Source organism: Canis lupus, chromosome 2 (assembly GCF_048164855.1).
Source record: "Canis lupus baileyi chromosome 2, mCanLup2.hap1, whole genome shotgun sequence".
NCBI classification, from domain to species: Eukaryota; Metazoa; Chordata; class Mammalia; order Carnivora; family Canidae; genus Canis; species Canis lupus.
In genome coordinates, this window is record NC_132839.1 from 91,304,321 (window position 1) to 91,322,694 (window position 18,374).

Consider the following 18,374-nt stretch of genomic DNA (forward strand, 5'->3'; position numbering starts at 1 on the left):
ATTGATTAATGATAGCTGAAGAAATGGAAAGATGTCTGAAGGGAATAAGGCAAGTGTCAGAAGCCTAGAGACCCTTAGCTAACAGTGGATTGAAGAATGGAAGTAAAAGAGGCCATTGCTTTGAAGAGTTTCCATCTAGAGGCCTGAACATTTAAAAAAATGTGTCCATGCTTCTGGTGGAGGATTTCTTTTTATTTATTTATTTATTTATTTATTTATTTATTTATTTATTTGGTGGTGGAGGGTTTCTGATATGCGTGTGACAAATTTGGGGTACTTTTTTAATGCAATGAGTTTTCTAACTATTATGCCCTTTCTTTCATAACATTTGTCATGCTTATCTAAATCCAAAAGCATAGCTGAGAAAAGATTGGAAGAGCCTGATATGTAGAACAAGAAAATCAGTATAATTTAGCATGTTAACATGTTTCTGGTCATCTTTATATGTATGTATTCACTTTTTGATCATCTATCAGCTTCTCTCATTTTTGATAAATGCATTTCCAACATTTAGTACCTGTGCACATGAAGAAAGCTCCCTTCATATAAATAAATCTACTGCCTAATATTTTAAGTTGCTGTGATCTTCATTTATATGTCTCAGAATAATGCCAGGCTGTTAAAATATTAATACAGTTACAGACAATATGGTAATAGTAATGATAATGATAATAATAGCTAATGATTATTAGGACTCATTATGTACAAGGCAATGTATCTATCGTACCTCTTACCATTTAATAATTAAAATAACATCATGATATTATGAGTTAACATGTATTCTTTAAAAAAAAGATCTACTCATGTGTTTTAGACACACAGAGAGAGAGCACTCAGGAGTTGGGCATGGGTGGAGGGAGAGGGAGAGAGAGGATCTCAAGCAGACTCCTTGCTGAGTGCAGAGCCAGATGTAGGGTTCTGTAGATCCCATGACCTTGAGATCATGACCTGAGCTGAAATCAAGATTCAGTTGCTCAACCAACTGAGCCTTCTAGGTGCCCCATGTTAAAGTGTTTCCCTATTTCCATTTACAGAAGTGCAATTAGAGAAAAAAACTTGCCCAAAGTTACACATATCCAATAGGGTTCAAATCTAGATTCAGAATCTGATTCTAATTCAAACTGTATGTATAAAGATATGTTAGAACAAATAAGCTAACTCCAACTTGATGAAAGGACACTACAAAGAAATTAGAGAATTAGAAGCCATTTCAGGGGGAAGAATGCCTTCAGGGAGAGTCTATAAGAAGGAAGAAGTGTCTTTCCCAAGGAAGACTTCCTTCAGACTTTCTGTGGTGAGGTAACTAGTTATTTTGACTATAGAAGAATTTCATTAGTACCCTCCTGATTTTGAAGTATTGCAAATCAATGATTACTGACATGTATTGTGTTGATAACTATTAAGATATAAGTTCTCGGGAAGGTTTCATTCAAAACCTAGCTTACCAGCTAGTTTCACAAGTCACACTAAAAATGCTCCAAATAGCAACTGAGTTGGCATCTAAGAATTTTAATCAATACTCCAGTTTCTAGGAGGCATTCCTGTTAATGAGAGCACAGACAAGAGGATGACTGAGGAACCACCAGTCCACAGCTCAGGCTCTAAGTCCTGAAACAGAATAAGGCTTGAGCCTCAAGAAAAAGGCATTTATACATCTCAATGATAGTTCTGGACTAAGAGACCCCAGTCTTAGTCCCACTAGAAAAGTTTACTATCACTCCCACTAAGTTGTCAGAACTACTTTCTGAGTCACAAACCTCCCTTATGATCTCATAAATTAATTCTTCTTGCACCCAATGGGCCAGAGATTCATTAGTACACACCCACCACCAGCTGTCTCTGCACTGGTTAAATTCCTCTTACACCCAGAAACAAAATTTGGAATTGAACTTGTCCTCAAGGACATGTGAATTGTATTAGCATCCAAGTGAAAGTAAAAAGGTCCATGTGCTGGTTGAAGAGCAAACAGTAAGCCTGGTGAGATATCTGTTTGCTCAGAATGAATAATCAGAGGGGAGAAGATCGGAAATTTAAAATGAATAGGAAATTTAAAAACTCCCCAGCCTAAAAGGAGGGGCACTTCATGCAAAAAAATTAAAAAAAAATAGAAGTTATAGCATGAGACAATGTTAATGATGAGCTGTCAATGAGACTTTTGAAAATATGTTAGGTGTTCCAAGCAGACAGGCTCAAGAGTAAGAATCGTAGGAAGACACAATATTCTTCTAGTTTCTGGGGCTTTGTTTTCCTTTTTTCCAAAAATGTGCAATTGTTTGCAGTACCTTTCTATTGATTGGTTAAGTTAACTTATAACTACCTTAATATTCAATCTTCATTATTGATATTCTATGACTGGTCTTACTGATATTGCATTTTCTGGAATTTTGTTAACTCTTTAAAGGCCAAATGTAGTTATGCTTCTAAATTAGAAGTAAGCCATCCTTGGCACCAATGAAAGAGGGAAAATGTATAATTTAACAAAAACCTAAGAGACTGTGTTGGGATGTTATTCTGTCTCACATTGTAGCAAGAGGCTTATGCTGTCAGGAAATTTTGGGGAGATACATAAGAACCCTTATTTGATTAATTATTATTATTGAAATTTTTACCTTGACATGGGGTCATCCAAAATGTATCACCACTGAGTTAATCTTATCAAATACCTCTTCACGTCTGCTTGCTGAAACACCCTCTGTGGCAGATGGCAAAAGACTCAAAGGTCAAAGATGGGATATTAAATGCTGAGCTTCTGAACATCTGGAAGGCTTTTTTTTTTTTTTAAGAAGGAAGAAAAAAAGAAAAGTAAATATATGTAGGTGTCATTTGCTCTCTTTCATATTAACATGACAAAGTATACTTCCTTGCAAGTCAGCCAAGGGGATTTTGATTTTGATAGAATATATCACAAGAGGAGACGTTCCTCCTCTCCCTATTACACCTGCACAGACGATTTATTTGCTGCACCCTCAGGCAATGAGCAGCCTGATGGTGATGGAACTCATCAGCATGCCCACAAGCACCATCTGTGCAGGAGCTAGGCTAATGAGCAAAGTAAGTAGGGGCTGGCGAGAGACTGGCAGTGAGGGGAGAGGGCAAGGTGGCTGGCTTTAACTCCAAGCAATCCAGAGGTGGACTTTCATATAAAACACTAAGTCTCAGCCATGGCTGCTCATTAGGCTTACAAGGGGAACTGTTTCCGACTTTCAATGCTCACACTCTTTAGATCAGATGATTCCAAATATCTAGTGATGGGGTCTAGACGCCATATTTTTTTTTGACTTTCCAGATTATTTTTATGGGCATTCATTTAGGAGAACCACTGGCAGAGAGGATAATGTGCTGAATTCACTCTGCTCCATATGTACAGGTTTGGATTCAATGCACAAGACGTTGTTACTCAAGTGTATTCCAGGACTGCCAATATCAGCCTCACCCAAGAGTTGTTGGGACTGAAGAAACTTATGCCCCACCCCTACGGTTGCTGCCATTTAACAAGATCCTCAGATGATTCACATTCACATTAAAGTTTGAAAACCATTCAATTAGGATGTTGCTTTTTAAATCGTGGAATTGGAAAAATTGTAAATCAGAGAACTGCTTTTCAATTTGTAGAGAATCTATGGGGACGGATTTAAGACAGAAAGTGTTACATATTTCATTCTATCAATCATTCAATAAAAATATGTAGAATACTATGGACTAGTTGCTTGAGTGGATTCTAGGAACAAAATGGTGAACTTTTACAGGTGGAATCCCATATAAATGTGCGATGAGAACTGTGATAAAGGTTAGAAAGAGCATCCCATCTCCACAAGCCCCCCTCCATCCCAAACTTCTTCAAGGGATTACCAACCTGCTTAGAGCCAAATCGTAACACACCTACATCAGGTCTTCATGACCTGTGGTTACTGTCAAGTAATTATTTCTTCTTGTGCTTGAGCCACACTACACTTACTAACATTTTCTTAGCCTTGCTCTGATCTTTTTCTATCCATTTTGGGTTCTCTGAAATGCTTCTTCCCCTGTCCTGTCACCCGCAAGTACTTAACCTTAGTAAATCCTTTTCATCACCTTTTTAGATAGATCAGTCTCCTTGGTTATAAGATTATTCCCTTCAAGATTACTGGTCTTGAACTAAATTAAGCACTTTTTTTTTTAATTAAGCATCCTTTTGTTGATGTAAACTCCACCTTCACCAGTAGACCAGTAGATGCAAGCTCCTTGAAAGAATGGTTCACACCTATTTGTGTTCACACTTTATCTTCAGCGATGAGCACAAAGTCTAGCACATGTGACATGGTCAACAACTAGTTATTGGAATAGTCAATACACATTTGGATGAATAAATAAACCAAGACATGGTAGTCAAGGAGGGCAATAGTGTCAAATATCCCCGAACAGTCAAATAAGGTGAAAATGGAAAATATCTGTTGGATTTAGTGATGTAGGTAAAACAAATATCAAGAATGCAACATATATGAGCTTCCTTTTGTAATTTCACAGGTCTTACCATACTGAGAGTAGCAGAAAACACCATGGTAAAGAAACACATTTTAACCACTTTAACACAATGATTTTGGTACTTTATTCGGTCCCAGAACCATTTGCCCAAAGTACAAATTCCTAATGTTCCAGGGAATTATTATTTTGATGAGCAATATTTGAGTGGTCCTGTATTCCCATGAGAAGCGATGATCTTCAATGCATGGGAGCATTTGATGTTCCCCTAGCATGTTGGTTCTGAAAGTTTTCACCTTGAAGTACCACTTCCACTCACATTTCACAAGGCTTCAGGTCAACAGAGAAGGGAAGTGCCATCTTGTATAAACCCAGAGGACTAGAGTCAACCAAATAATATAAATATATTACTAAATATAGTAAGCTGCTATAATGATTTCCAAATCTTTTGATCACATCAGACACATTTGCTCATCATTTAAGATGTCACTAATATGCCTTTTTTTTTTTTTTTTTTTACCAATCTTCATCTTTGCTTCCATATGTGTGCTACTAATATAAATTGTGCTCACCTCTGGACTAGCACTCTTCATACTGTGCTGAAGTATTTCTTGCTTGACTGCACACTTCCTAAAAGGCAGAGCCTTTTTATTGTCCCCTCGAGCTAGTCCAATGTTAGTATGAAGGCTCCTTTAAGAATCAATTATTTCCTGAATGGATACAATAATTAACCCTCCATTTACCTCTCTGTCTTTGGGAACACTGCATCTCCAACACCAAGCACAGGCTTAATATCAAGAAGAAACTCAAGCAGTGCTCACTGAATCTTTATATAAATGAGGAAAAATATTTTACCAAACTAAGCCTCAGTTTCCTTGTCTCAGAAAAAAAGTATTTCTGAAGATGAAAGGCACTATCTATAGAAGCAACAAGTCCAGGACTTGATACATAAGAAGGCAAAATAGCATTTTTTTCCTTATCTTTGAAATAATAAAGGTTAATTTGGCCTGACCTTAGTATGAAGTGATGAATTTTTTTCAGATAACATAGGAACTTCACTAGTTATTATTAACCTCCAATAAAAGAAATAAGAGCAGAGTAACCCCCAAATTAAATTTGATCCTTTAGGGTAAATTATGGATAAAAGTTGATAGAACATAGGGATGCCTATGTGGCTTAGCTGGTTAAGCATCCAACTCCTGATTTCAGCTCAGGTCATGATCTCAGGGTCATGAGATCAAGCCCCTACATGCTCTGTGCTGGGCGTAAAGTCTGCTTAAGATTTTCTCTCTCTCCCTATCCCTCTGCCCTTCCCACCCCTCTCTCTCAAAAAATTTTTTTGATAGAACATATACTATTATGTAGGATAATTTGATGTTTTATAATTAATAAATAGTACTTAGGCCACACCTTTCAATTACATATATAGAAAACTAGAAGCTAAGAGGAGAGAATTTCAAAAAGGTAAAAGTCTTAAGAAATGATGTCTCTTATTCAAGAAGACTGAGAGGGGTTGTGATGGATATCTAGTAGATCTTTTTCCCACCTACCATCCAATCTCCCATTTTCTTTGCTTGTCACATTTCTTTTCCTTAGGTGACTGTACTGAATTGACTTAATTGTCCATTTGGCTCAGAGGGAATAGACATATTCTCTTTTAGTCCAGAAGTTAGTAGGCAACTCTAGCTTAGTCTTACACAACCAGTAATATTTAGGGTTCATCCTCCTTATTCATGGACTCCATATTTCGAATTACTCTACTTTCTGAAGTGTACTTGTAACACTCAAATAAGCCATCCCGATGTTTCTCCAGTCATTTACAGACATTCACATAACAGCAAAATACTTCTTACCCGATGTATACATCCCCAGCTGAGGTCAAACATGATGAAGCTCTGACTTTTTATTTCTGCTCTTCCACTATAAACAAGTTTCCTTTTCAAGGTCTAGTTAATGCCAAGATTTTCCACATTTTTGTGCTTTTGATTTGTGCTTTACTGTTTAAAAATGACCCCAAGCAGTAGCTGAAATGCTGTCTAGTGTTCCCAACAGCAAAAAGGCTGTGCGGTGCCTTATGTAAAAATGTGAATGTAAGTTAGTCTTCATTTGAGCATAAGATACATTGCTGTTGGCTATGAGTTTAATGTTTATGAATCAACACACATATTAAATAAGATGTGTTTAAACAGAACACACATAAAGCAAGGTTATGTATTGATTGGTTTATGAGAATGCCATGACCAGAGGCTCACAGGAACAGAGTCCATGTTCCTGTATCACACCTAAGAGCTACGGTTTAGTATTGGTTCATTCAGTGCTTGTGGCAACTGTATAGAACATAGTTAATGTGGATAAATAAAACTGACTGTATTTCCATGGACTTTTGTTTGAGCTAATTAGGAAGAGGTCTTTGTGCCTTCTTTTGCTGATAGTATTGAATCCTAGAGTTAGGTAGCTTCCAAACTTCCTAAAGTCAGAGAAAGCCTGTCTGAGAATAGAAGCAAGAGAAAAGAAATAAAGGTTTAGAGTTAGAACAAGATAAAAGTAGAGGAGAGAGAAACAAGAAAGAGAAGATATGAATGAAAAAAAGGCACTGGGACTTGGTGCATATGAACCCCTCGGTCTCAACAGTGACTAAAATAAACTTACCTCAGATTTTTTTTAGTACCATAAGCCAATAAACTACCTCTTTCTTTTGTCTTTTCCTTTCCTTAGATAACTGAAGCTGGTTTTCTGTTACTTGTAAATCAAGGAGTCCTAAAACAAAAAATGGATGTCACAAAATATTGACCGCAGGTGATCATGTTTTCTTCTTAGTTGCAAGAAGGAATTGACAGTTTATTAAGGATTAGAATCTGTTGTCTATAAAATAGATTCTGGTAATTAAAAACCATAAATATTTTGTGAGGGATGTTTCAGAATGCTTTTCCTCTAATATTTTTAGAAAAGAAATACATATCAATGTGCCTGTGATATGGTAAGAATAAATTTAAGTCATTTTTTTTTTCAGTTAAGAATAGCTCATGTCTAATTAAGTCCTTTAATGAAAAGTTTGAAAGATGGGGATTCAAACATACCCATATTTGAATCTTAGTCTTTCTATTTACGTGCTTTATGACCTTAATTTTTCTAGGTCTTATTTTCTTTGTATGAAAAAGTAGGCATATAATGTGTACTGATATTTGCACATAGTAGGTGCTCATTTTTTCTTGAAAGAACAAATAGTTGAAAGGATTAAATGAAGCAATATAAATAATAAGATTGGCATAGAGCCTTGAAGCATAGTACCTTCAATTAAAAGTGTCTATCATTTATCGTTGGTCCTTTTCTATCATTTGTCTCATACTTAAGAATATATATGCAATTAGTTAATAGAAAATTTAAAAAATCTATCAACTTCTTACTTTGTAACAAATACAAATATGTATTTTATCTCATCTCTGTCCTAGGCATTGTAGGATTTACTTGAGATGATATAAGATAAAAACAGCACCGTTTATCTTCTCAAGGAGTTTGTCAACCAAAGAAAGTGTAAATAATGCAGACAAATGTAATTTCAGGTAGACTTATTTAAGTGCCTTTCTTGACATTCATAGTTACAACATATGTTGGGTTCCTAAGGAAGGAGAGGTACTTACATGAAAAATGATGGTGCTTGAAATGAGGGCTAAGAAAGCGGATCAGGATTCACCAGACAAGAATTCAATAGGTGGTCCAAGTGAAACTGTGGACTCATCAGGGCAACTAAGTGTAACCAAATAGAATGGAAAAGCCCTTGAGATAGCAAAGCAGACAAAACTTTCTTGTTGTTCTATTAAGAAATTAGTGGAAGAGTCTGAAAACTAGAAGTTTCATAGGATAAGCTGATTTGCAGCATACTCTCCAAAGTCTTACTCAAAGGTATGCATTATCATCTTCAATTTTTACTAAAAATGGGCATGAAAACATTCCCAATTCTGTCTTCTAAGAAAATTCACCTCACTGGATTTCTTTGCTCTGGAAATCAATGTAAATTTTCAATTTTCATTTCTTTATACTTATTTTAAAATATTACAATACATATAAGCATGTATGTTTTTTTTTAAAAAAAAAGCATCTATGTTTTGATAAATTCCACTTTTTTTCCAAATTTTTCTCTCTGCATGTTTTTAAAATTAAAAATCAAAACAACCAATGCTACCTTTTAGTACTTTCTCAATGGCTGGTATTTTAAAAAATTCTTTACCATCTAACCCCTACATGTTTCTCACCAGTGTTTTCTTCCCCAAGTTCACATTATCCATTTAAAGACTTACAATTTTTCTTAAAATGCACTACAGACTTTTCTTTCTACACTCCTCTGTTTGGTAAAGAACTAGAATATCACAAACAAGAAAACACCACTAGGCTCAAGATACTCATTCTAGAGTTTTGCTTTACTTTAACCCAACCAAAACTGTGATACCTAGTAATAGGTTTTATTGAAACATATCAGGCCCTCTATATTGTTCCCCAGTCTCCCTTATTCCACATTACCTTCCCATTCCCTTTCCACATGCATTCTGCAGAACAACAGGATTGCGTAAAATGAGCCAAATTTGAAACTGATCAAACAGGCTAGGTATTGATTACAAAAGTTGTTGAAGACTGTTTTACCCATTCTCAAATGAAAATATTTGATGGCAGGAGGAAGAGAATTTGGAAAACTGATAGAAGAAACGTGTAAAGGAAACACTAGTTACCGTTGCACTTCTTAGTACCCGATCTCACTCTTGCCAACATGCCAAGTCTCATTATCAGTTTGATGGTGGCTGAAATGCTGTGCATCCACATGTTTTAGTTCTTTGCCCTATGACTTCATTTTTATAGTGAAAACAGTGGAAATATACTAGGAGGGACTAATCCATAAAATGTGTATCTGCTTTAACATCTTCTAGTTGAGCTCCATGAAGGAGGAATTATTATTATTTTTTGAGAATCCCAAATGAGTTTCAGAAGGATCTCAACAAGAAGTGGAGTAGGAATGACTTCCATGCTTGAAGGCTCTTTGACAAACAACAACCAAGAAACGTGCACTCTCGTGCACATCAGTAACAGATAAAGACAGCTGTTGGGCTGGCCTCCTCCCTTTCCTTGGAACACAGCTGCCAAGGGAGGCACTCTCCTGCAGATGTTTCCCACTGGTCAGGTGGGAAGTCGAGCTGTGCAGGCATCACAGTAGGCATTGCAGTAAATCAGATAGCATCTCCTCTGGAAGAAGGCCAAGCTGCCCTTAAACATGTTAGGTACAGCTCCTTAGTAGCTTAGGGAAAGGGGATCCATTTCAATCATGTCCAAGAACATCCCTCAAAACCAGTGTTTTTGGCAGGAGGGGGTGGGTGTTGGGTAATTTCCTGCTGAAATTATAGAGGAAAAATAAAAGCCCTAAAGTCATTCCTCCATACTCTGATGCTGGGAAACAGATTCCGGGCCATGATTCTTATAGTAATATCTGTCTTGACTTTCACTTTTTTCTCCCTTCTTTCCTGCCTCCCCTTGCAAAGCAAATAGTTCCAAAATTTATAGTTGGGTGAAGGAAGAAATACATTAAAGCAAGATTTCAGGATAATCCACTATGAGTGGTGTTCATCCAATGGAAGCAATGGGTTATGGGGCAGAATGGGCTCCTAGGTAACTCATACGTGCGAACAATCTATCTGGTTTACATAGGCGAGAGGGGGAAATCTGGGCCAAATTATTGGTTACATCATCCTGGGGAAAAAATCATGGCTGACAAATCTGGATTGGAGCTGTAGCCCCATTATTAAGTAGCAGTGAGAACTCAAGGGAGCCTCTCTGAGTCTTTGATGTCACTATAAAATGGAGAAGGTATTCTTCCTTCGTAGTGCTGTGAATCCTTCATAAAATACTGCAAAGACACTACACTAGTTTCCTATTATTGCTGTAACTTATGATCACAAACATAATAGTATAAAACAATACACATTTATTGTCCAACATCTCTGGAGATCAGAAGTCCAAAAATTAGCCTTACCAGGTTAAAATGAAGGGATCAACAGAGAAGGTTTCATCTGAAGGGTCCAGGAAAGAACTCATTCCCCACTTCTTCCAGCTTTTGGAGGCTGTCATCTGTTACCCCTTGGCTTGTGGCCACCTTTCTCCAATCCTTGCTTCCTCATCACATTGTCTTTGGCCCTCTCTAACCTCCTACCTTCCTTTTATAAGGAACTTTGTGATTACATCACATCCACTACAATAATCCACTTGGAGGTTCCTCAAAGAGTTAAAAATAGACCTGCCCTATGACCCAGGAATGGCACTACGGGGAATTTACCCCAAAGATACAGATGCAGTGAAACGCCGGGACACCAGCACCCCAATGTTTCTAGCAGCAATGTCCACAATAGCCACACTGTGGAAGGAGCCTCGGTGTCCATCGAAAGATGATGGATAAAGAAGATGTGGTTTATGTATACAATGGAATATTCCTCAGCCATTAGAAACGACAAATACCCACCATTTGCTTCAACGTGGATGGAACTGGAAGGAATTATGCTGAGTGAAGTAAGTCAATCGGAAAAGGACAAACATTATATGGTCTCATTCATTTGGGGAATATAAAAAAAAGTGAAAGGGAATAAAGGGGAAAGGAGAGAAAATGAGTGAAAATATCAGTGACGGAGACAAAACATGAGAGACTCCTAACTGGGAAATGAACAAGGGGTAGTGGAAAGGGAAGTGGGTGGGGAGTTGGAGTGACTGGGTGACGGGCACTGAGGGCGGCACTTGGCGGGATGAGCACTGGGTGTTATGCTGTATGTTGCCAAATTGAACTCCGATAAAAAATAAATAAATAAATAAATAAATAAATAAATAAATAAATAAATAAATAAATAAGGAATCTTCCTTCAACTGAAAAAAAAAAAAAAAGTCCACAAGGTAATCTAGTTACAGTTTCCAAAAATTAGAGTGTCCATCTTTGCAGGGCTATGATGCAGCCCAGCACAGGTATTTAGCACAAGTATTAGCACAAACAGGCATGCAACAAAGTTCAGTCCCTGTCTCCTCTTCCCATCAGAATCAGAGGCTCATTCCCCCAATTTACCATCACCTTGAACACTCTTCTCAGAGGTCCAAAAAGAAATGCCAAAGGGATCTTCTCAGAGTAAAATGGGAAAAACCTTAAAAACTGTAAGATAGAAGTCTTATGGTGTATATTTGTTGTCTCCTTTGATGAGTGTTTAGGGTCTGGTGTGTTCTACATATCCGAGTTATGTTCGGAAAACATCTGAAAGAAAACCAGATTATGTAGTCAATTATAAGTGTAAAAAAGTATAAGCAATTTTTTTTTCACTCAGTGTGTCCTGAAATGAGTTACAGAACACCATTTGGATTTTGAGGATGAGGGAATCATCTTAGTTTTAGAGTTCAAGAGAATCCAGGTCTTGTGACATAAGGGAGTTGGAACTGCTAGGTATATTCAGCTTCTGATTTAATATTCTTTCAAATTGCACTGACATCATAATCATTTATCTTCAAGGAAAGCAGAGGGAGGCCAAAATAGTTTCAGTTTCACTCTGTTTTAATGGTAAATTCCTATCCTTTTGCTGATGTCCGCTATAAAGTGATCATTCATACTGCCATCACATGAAATGAACCAACTAAATCAAAATATTTTTCATAGGGGAGTAGTCTAGGGAAGTGAAAGCAACAGCATGCCGGACTTCTCATGCTGGGCTATTTTTGGACGGCCTTCTTCAAGGATCAATTTAAAGCTAACTTCTACAACAAAGCTGTCTTCAACGAGGCAGAAAAATATGCCGAACCCACACATACTTAACAAAAGTAGTCAGCTGACTGCACCTGACTTAACTGTACAAAATACAGAGTTTATTCTCCATAGCATAGTAGCTACAAGGAGTAGTAATTATGGGGATAATGTAAAACTCATTAGTTCACTGATTCATTGATTCATTATTTTATTAAGGATCTCTAACAAACCTATTTTTGCATTCATCATTCACGTAATCATTCATTTTTCCATTTTCTCAACAATCAATTTGTATATTTGTTCATTCATTCATTCATTCAACAAAGCTGCACTGAATATCCGACCCCTGATATATTATGTTGGGTACTGGAGAGGCAAAGATGAATCAAATATATGTGTGCTCTAGAAATCCATCTCTTGGCCCATTCTTCAGTTAGAAGATTCTGAGAAGGGAACATAGGCATCAAAAGTAGGATGTTTGTTAATAATCCACTGATGATCACATTAAATATAGGCAGATAAATTATGATATCAGAGAGACTAATTCAAGATTGGACATCTGATTTCAGGCCATTCAAATGTGTGAGGCCACATTTTTAATTATTGCATTTTTTTTTTCCAATACAAGGCTTGGTAGAGAGTTAGAATTCAAAATCTGTCCCCTGTGTATTAATCTGTGATTAAGGACTAATTGTGTTACTAGTCCCTGAAGAATATGAATTCTTTCCCAGCCTACCTGTTTTTATACTGGTCAACATCGCTGTGGAAGACATTTATGGTACCATCTCATACTTCGCTGCTACCCAAGTGGGAGCACTACATCTGGTTTGAAAATGAGAATCGGTGAACCTCTCTAGACTCCGAAGCAAGGTCAGAGTAACTGTCACTAAATTAAAAGCTCTAGCTTTATGTTCTCAAAGTTAGTTTTTGTCATAATTATAATTGGCTAAGAGAGCTTCATCTTTGGATTTTTGACCCTCCATATCAGGACATTTGTATTTTTGAGGCCTGCTTCACTACCATCCCAACTTACTCTCCCTTTCTACCAATGTCTTTCCACTGTTCCTTAATACTCAGATTGGTACATGAAATTTATTCCTTAGATATTTGTTTTTCTTTCCTTGATTCTATCTCTAAAAGGCTATATTTTCCTTGCCTCTCATCCTTCTAGTATTCCCTGAGGAGAGTGTGAATAATAACAATTTTTAAGAAGTTGATTTGTCATTTTCCATTTTCTCAACAATCCCTGTCCTTCATACATACTCATCTAAATTTACTAGAGTTAAGAGAATTATCTTTTATATTTTTGTTCCTCCTGTTGCTCTAACCCTAATGTTGAATTGATAAATCAATGAGTAGAAGCCTGTTTGAAGGTCTTTATGATAACTGGTCAGATACCTCTATGACAGTGAACTATTAATTATAACGGAGTGCCTGGTGTTCTGACAACTCTTGTACTTCTAGTGTACACTTCCTCTCTCAGATTTGCTCTTTAGTTTTCATTTGCTGGAAATGTTTGGGCTCTCTGCGAAGCTATCAGTATCATGTTCCCATTAAAACACTGAGACACAGAGTTTAAGTAACTCTGACCAAGTCACATAGCAAGTATGGAGACAGGATTAGGATCCAAGAATTTGACTCTAGACATCATGTTCCGAATGATTGAGCACTATGGCCATAGAAAGAGAAAATGCAATAACATGATTTTTATGGCTGTTTATACAAAGATTGGTATAACAATGGGAGCCTGCATGAGTTACGGAAGGTAAGTTATGGAAGGATGGGTATTTGTATCAATTCTACTTCTATGTTTTTAATAAAGATAGTGTAGGAAAAATAATTTAGATCTAAATATTTAAAACCTGATTCAGAAAAACCAAAAATGGATAACAAACTTCTGATGATCTTGATTTTGAGACTGACTCCACCTTTGACTTTGGGGTGAATGTGTTAATGAGATGATCCATTCCATTTGGAAAGCCAGTAATAGATTACAGAGAATAAATTTATCCTGAGACTGAGAATTTCAAGTCTGAAATGTTTATTTTGGTCAATCCTAGCCTTAAAAACCATGACTTTGAAGTCTGGATAAATATATTTATCTAGAAAAAAAATAGTTATTTACAGGTAAGTACAAGATAAGAGATAAACTGAAAGAAGCAATTGCTAAGGTGTTTCTCACCAGTCTGCTGTCTGCAAAATAAGTGTCTGTGAGTGTGTGTTTGCACACACGCATGTGTGCACATGGGTTTGTGCCATTCATCTGGAACAATTGTCTCAGTTTTTGGTTCTGCTTTGGAAGCTAAGGAATGTGTTGAGTTTTGGAATTCCTTTCATGTGGAAGGAATTCAGCTCCTGAGGACTGTTGATGATGGACAAACACTGCACAGAAAGACCATAAGGAAGACTTCCATTTTCAGTTTGCTTAAGTAATCTTGATAGAAGCACCCAAATATAGTGTTTTCTACAAGTATGACAGGAGCTTCTCGGGTCAAGACATAAGCAGTTGACATAAATTCCCTTTTAATTAAAGTGTATTTTGCCAGGCACAGAGCTTGCTAACAATCTTCAGTGTTTTCTACTTTGGGGTATCAGACACCGTTTTTCCTCCTTTGTGTTACAATACAACTTTCTACAAAAAAATATACTCTGTGATATTGAAATGCTATGAAAACAGAAACGGTATCATGGTCATTTTTCTGTTAATAGTACTTATTGAAACCTAGTGGTCAATGGAAAGGCAGCTGAGTAAATAGATGCCTGAATGAATAATACACGAATGACATGCTTTTGTCTAGATTTGGAGTGAAAGCAGCATCTTTTTATTAGATTCAGCAGTCCCTAAATATCCTGTCCCCATTTAGATGTCTATTAACTCTGCAAACATCATCTATGCATATTGTTGGGGAAGGAAAGATATTTGAATGTTCCGTTTCATAAATGATCAGAATACGAGACAAAGTTAATAATTAGGAGCCAGTGTGAAGATACTAGAGGTGGATTGTCGTGGACATGACCAGAAGAAAGTGAAGTAGGACTCCATTCTGTTATTGTTTCTTTTCTTATGTTTCTCTTCTCTTCTCGTCTCTTCTCTTCTCTCTTCTTTTCTTTCCTTTTATTTTATTTAAGATTTTTTTTAATTTATGAGGGAGAGAGAGAGAGAGAGACAGAGAGAGAGAGGCAGAGACACAGGCAGAGGGAGAAGCAGGCTCCATGCAGGAAGCCTGATAGGAGTCTAGATCCTGGGTCTCCAGGATCATGCCCTGGGTGGAAGGCAGTGCTAAACCACTAAGCCACTGGGGCTGCCCCATTTCTTTTTATGTTAATATTCTATCATTCTCCAACTCAAAATTTCCCAGTGGTTTTCCATAGTCTTATAAATGACATCCTAACCCTTTAACCTGGCTTAGGGAGCTATACTTACCCTGGTCCCTGTCCATATCAATGGCCTTATCTCATTCCATATCCCATTGTGCTCCCTGCTCTCTCCTCAAGGCTTTTGTAGGAGCTCTGCCTGGAATCCTTCCCTCTCATCTTCACTTTCTGGGATCCTCTTCATCTTCAGGTGTCAACTTCATTAATTCCCCAGAGAGGCTTTCCTTGAACATTTCCCAAATTAATATCCCAGTCACTCAGTATTATATCATCCTCTTTTAATTCTCTGCGTAAATCTCAACATGTTGGAGATGCCACATGTTTGCAGCCCAGGTAAGGCCGAGTCTCAGGCATCTCAGTCCTGATACCAGGTATGCAGGTGAAGAAGCAATCCTGGAAGTCCTCCCTCCAGTCCTACATTATATTTCAAGCATTCGTGTTATTCCATGGAGCAAAGAGCCATCTACGCATTTTCAGAAGTCCTGACTTACAAAGTTCCTAGGTTTGTTAAACACAAAAAAGAGCTAAAACACTTATTGATAACAACCTGCAATTTTCTTGTTATCTTAATGTTTTTAAAAGTCTCTGTCTCCCCACAAAGATTGTCAGTTCCATGATGGCATTCATTTTGCTTACTGCCATAATCTTTATACCAGTGCTTGGCACATAGTAGGTGTTCCATAAATACCCCCTAAATAAATAAATGACTTACTTTGTTAACTGAGCTGGATATTTTTACATTTTTTAGACTCATCAAACCCATGTGACGATTCTGCATAATATTATCCTCCTTTTACAGGTGAAGGCACTAAATATTAGAAAGATCAAATAGTTTTCTCAGGTTGCAGAGGTAATAAACTATACAAATAGGATGCGAACTAATTCTACTTTGAACTTTCTCATGATAGTCTCACAAAATAAATTGTTGGGTTAACCTGCTCTCCAGATAAACCTACAACTTCAAGTAACAGAATGCTGAGAAGCACAGAGTCTGGAGCTGGACTACCAGAGTTCAAACCCTAGCTCCTACACATTTATTCAGTAATCTTTCTTCAAGTTTCTAATTTCTAAAATAAGAGTTATAAATTCTAATACCGAGGCTGGTTTGAAGACCGAATGAGTGAATATATCTAAAACCTTTATACCAGGGCTTGGCACGTGATAAGAACTCTGTAAACACTACCTTCATTCTTACTATTACTGTTGTATTATATGATATTTATGAATGGCTCGATATATTCCCTAATAACCAGACATTATTAATAAAATATTTGCCGATATTTTCTATGTAAAACGTTTTTCATGACATAGGTCAAGCATATTATGTATCCATGTTATAAATTGAATGAGTGTAACTACAGGTCAGGTATCTCATTTTCTGTTATGTGTGGCCTACCTGAATGGGCAACATGTGAATTTTTGTCATAAATAGGGAAAAATTTTCTCTGAAATTAAGTGTTGTATGCGTGGCTTAGACTTGGACACTGTCTTGGATGTGATCTCAGTCAGTTCTCTCATGATTTAAGTAAGGACACCAATGGCAACAGAGGGACAAGGTCTCATTTAACGTCACACAGGCAGTTCGTACCTGAGCCAGAGCAAGAGCCAGGGTGGCCTGAGTCCCACCCTGGTGCTTTCCAGCCCACTCTGCTGCTGCCCTGCCAACAAGTCATTGTTGCTAGAGAAAAGCTTTTCCAGCTAAGTGGTCACTCAAATGTGTGCAACATCTGCTCTGCACTCGATGTAGGGTGGAAACTCAGCAAGTGCCCATTGAGAGCCGTACATTTACCCTTCATCAACAAGAACTGTAATAACAACTCCTTAGCAAGTTAGAGAAATACCTGATTCTTCTAGGTTAATCTCAGGTCACGAGGAGCAGTCCATACTTAGAAGAAATTGAGGATATTGAAGGATATGAGATGGATTTAAAAGAGTGTGCCTCTCTCATGCCTCCTGAGACTGTAATTAGTGGCCTGAAGCTACTGGCCACAGCAGTCTGGAACTTCGTACAGCAAACAGCTGTCTTCCTTTTTTAGGAAGAGTTATATAAGGCATGCAAACCACATGGATTTCCTTTGAAGCAGCTAGAACTTTTGTCAATATCATCTTTTATCTCTCTCTTTCCCTTCAAGCCCTCTGAGAAGAGATCTTATCAAAGAGGGAATCAAAGGAAGCTTCTGGTGTTACTATTTCCCAGACTACTTTCTGGAATTCTTAAAACAGGGAACCAGATTTCTGACAGTCACGATGTGGTTTGCACTGGTGTTTGCTCCCCGATGATCTCTCCATAATACCTTCAGGCTATGTTGGACAAAAGCCAAACAGAGCTTTGACCTATGCCCTGTGTTTTCAGGAGTTGAAGATCCATGTCATCCTTATGAGCATATAAATACTGCTTGTTCTTCTCTCCCAGAGGCGTATTTGTGCACTCACGGGTAAATACAAATAGGCAAACTACCCATCTTTCTACTTTCTGCAGAACTTTAAAAATGATTCAACTTTGACATAAGAACTTCAAAAATTCTCTGTTTCAAAAATCTGGATTGCCTTTTAACGATATCACAGAAAGAAATAAACATGACAATATTGCCAAAATAGCTACTGCTCAACACAGAGTTTTGATGTGATAGCATTGAACAAATAGGGCACTGTCCAGGGAAACAATTTTTTCACAAATATCCCACTTTTGAACTTAAAATGAGTCTCTAGTGTCAAAGTGTTTTATTGTTGAAAAATATAAATCAGCTTAGAGGTGGACTTCAGTCAGGCTTCTTGGTCTTATTCAGCAGAA

The 18,374-nt window shown here is 37.2% G+C and overlaps 1 long non-coding RNA gene across 4 annotated transcripts in view; it reads left to right on the top strand.

Moving 5' to 3' along the window:
- The first annotated feature begins 1,810 nt into the window (after positions 1 to 1,810).
- Positions 1,811 to 18,374, top strand: part of LOC140610713 (uncharacterized) — a 46,856-nt gene continuing 30,292 nt past the window's right edge. For 2 of the 4 annotated variants that reach the window (XR_012012270.1, XR_012012266.1), the window contains exons 1-3: positions 1,811 to 1,977; positions 7,174 to 7,254; positions 12,940 to 13,078. This is a non-coding gene — a long non-coding RNA (uncharacterized lncRNA). Of the gene's footprint in view, positions 1,978 to 7,173; positions 7,255 to 10,662; positions 11,002 to 12,939; positions 13,079 to 18,374 lie in introns of all 4 variants that reach the window. The other 2 variants (XR_012012267.1, XR_012012278.1) reach the window with 2 other exon arrangements.